The sequence below is a fragment of the Penaeus vannamei genome, chromosome 16 (genome assembly GCF_042767895.1).
Source record: "Penaeus vannamei isolate JL-2024 chromosome 16, ASM4276789v1, whole genome shotgun sequence".
Lineage (NCBI taxonomy): Eukaryota > Metazoa > Arthropoda > Malacostraca > Decapoda > Penaeidae > Penaeus > Penaeus vannamei.
The window spans coordinates 12,207,170-12,210,236 of NC_091564.1; positions in this window are offsets into that span (position 1 = coordinate 12,207,170).

The window sequence follows — 3,067 nt, forward strand, 5'->3', positions numbered from 1 at the left end:
GGGCCTCCATAATCACAACCGTTTCAGCTTGGAGCGTTCAGGCATTGTCAGTGACCCTAATGGATGCTGTGGTATCCCTTGTTGCGAAGCCGGCGCCTGCAGTATGGTTTATGGGATCCACGGATCCGTCCGTGTAGTAGGTTATGCTACCCGGAGAAGTTATTTGTGCAATGACCTTTTGTGCTTGTGCCTTTAGGCTAGGCATGGAATAATGATCTTTTCTCATTGTAAGGTTTAGGATTGAGAATTCGATCATTTCGTTTGCCAAAGGCGGGGGTTCTTTGTAGTCAGGGTGAGGGGAGTCCATGCCCTTGGCAAGCAGTGATTCTTTTAGTTGAAAGCGTATCAATACTCTGGTAGTCTGTGTGAGCCAAGAGTTGTTCGCAAACAACTGATAGTCTTGTTGTAGGCGTCTGAGTACTCTTTGCCTTAAGTATGAGTTTCTGGGTGCCTGCAAGACCTTGGAAAGGAACTGTGCTGCCATTAGATCAATTCGGGTGTCCAAGGACGGTAAATCAACCTCCATGAGGAGATTGATGATCTTTGTCCATCTGGGAGCTCCCAGAATGATCCTGGCAGCTTCATTTTGTATTGTTTCCAGTTTTTCTTTTAATGTTGTGCTGGAAGCAATGAGGGCGACAGAAGCATAGTCAATGATAGGACGGACAGCATGTACATAGAATGATCTTAGTACTTTGTGTCCTGCTCTTATGTGTCTCCCTGTCATGACTTTCATGACTGCCAGTCTTTCCTTGGTTCGGTCGAGCAGGTATTGGATCTCCTTTTTGAAAGTGAGTGTGTCCTATCCATACACCAAGGTATAGATAGTCCTTTACCCATTCCAGATCCATACCCTGAACAGTGAGTTTTTTGTTTCTGACATTAGTTCTCAGAGCAATAGCTTTTGATTTTGCTGCCGATATTTTTAGACCCGTCCTACAACACTCTTCAGACACAAGATTCAGACAACGCTGATCTCTAGTGGTTGCCAGAGGTTATGATTGCCAGGTCATCAGTATAAGAGATGACCTTGCATCTCTCTGGCAGGTGAATGTTGAGTATGTTGGACATAAGGGTGTTGAAAAGGGCAGGACTGAGAACCCCATCCTGAGGTGTTCCATTTTCAAGTGGCATGTGCTGTGAGAGGTGGCCTTGAAATCTGACATTTGCTGATCTGTTTTTTAAATAGTCAGCTATCCAGGCCAAGAGTCTGCCTTTGACTCCTTTGTGGATTAGGGTCTCCTGAATGGCAAGGGGGCTTGCCAGTTCAAAAGCCTTCTCCAAGTCTAGGAAGACAACCACAGAGGGTGAGGTGCATATTGTGCTTAGGAGTGTGGAAATGCTGTGTGCTGTGCTCTTACCCCTTGTGAACCCGTGCAGGTGTTCATGAGGGGGTCCCGTTCTCCATCGGAGCCTGTCGAGAACCATCTTCTCAACTGTTTATCCCAGGCAGCTGAGAAGAGAGATGGGACTGTACTTAACCGGCTTCTTTGGTTTAGGGATGGGAATTATTGTGGCTTGTTTCCAGCTCCGAGACAGTGTGGCAGTTTGCCAGGACTAGTTGATGAGCTGCAAGAATGCAAGCTCTCCTGTCAGACGTAAATACTTGGATTTAGGTTTTGTTGTTTATCCCTCAGCACTGGAGACAGGTTATTGCTGCTGGTTCTGGCTGAGAACTCAAGCACCAGTCTGTGAGCCTCTGACTGTGGGTCATGATGCGTGCATTTCGGGGCTTGTCGCTTGCTTGACTGACCCTTTTCCACAACTCTGTAAGGCTGGTCTGGTGTCCAAAAGTCTGGCACCATTCCAACCACTTTTCCTGCCTTACTCTGTTGGCAGTTTCCTTGGCATCCGCAACAGCTTCCCTCAGGAAGGCAAGATTGTCGGGAGTTCTTTGCCGTCCGAAGTTTTTTCTACACATATTGACTTTGTGGTTCTCTTTGAGTGAGGGGCGTGCGGGGAAGAGGCTTATGAATGGTTCTTGACCTGAGGACCAACCTTACGGGTCAAGGTCACAGCCCTCTGAGTTCATTTATTATCATTATTAGTGATATTATTGGTGTCATTATTATTGCTGTCATTATTATCCTTATTGGTGTTTATCATTATCATCATTAGTGCCATTACTGGTGTCATTATCATTGCTATCATTATTATTATCATTATTGGTGTCATTATTATCCTTTTTGGTGTCATTATTATCATTTTTGGTGTCATTATTATCATTAGTGGCAGTATTATCATTAGTGTCATTATTATCATCATGTGTGTTAGATGCCAGTAACATAAACTACTAGGCTGGCTTTCTGTCTTCACACACTCACACACACACACACACACACACACACACACACACACACACACACACACACACACACACACACACACACACACACACACATATATATATGTGTGTGTGTGTGTGTGTGTGTGTGTGTGCACATATATATATATATATATATATATATATATGTATATATATATATATCTATATATATATATATATATATATATATATATATATATATATATTTATATATGTATATATATTTATATATATATATATATATATATATATATATATATATATATATATATATATATATGTATGTATATGTATATATACATATATATATATATATATATATATATATATATATATATATATGTATGTATATATATGTGTATATATATGTATATGTATATATACATATATATATATATATATATATATATATATATATATATATATATATATATATATATATATATGTGTGTGTGTGTGTGTGTGTGTATGTATATATAATATATATATATATATATATATATATATATATATATATATATATATATATATATTATATATATATATATATATATATATATATATATATATATATATATATATATATATATATATATATATATATATATACGTATTTATATGGGGGGAGGGGGCAACGGTAGCTTCAGTTTTCATTGACAAGTTTCGCGGATTAATACAATATTCTATAGATTTCTAGAGGAATAAAGAAATAATTCACTGGATAAATAATACCGGAATGTG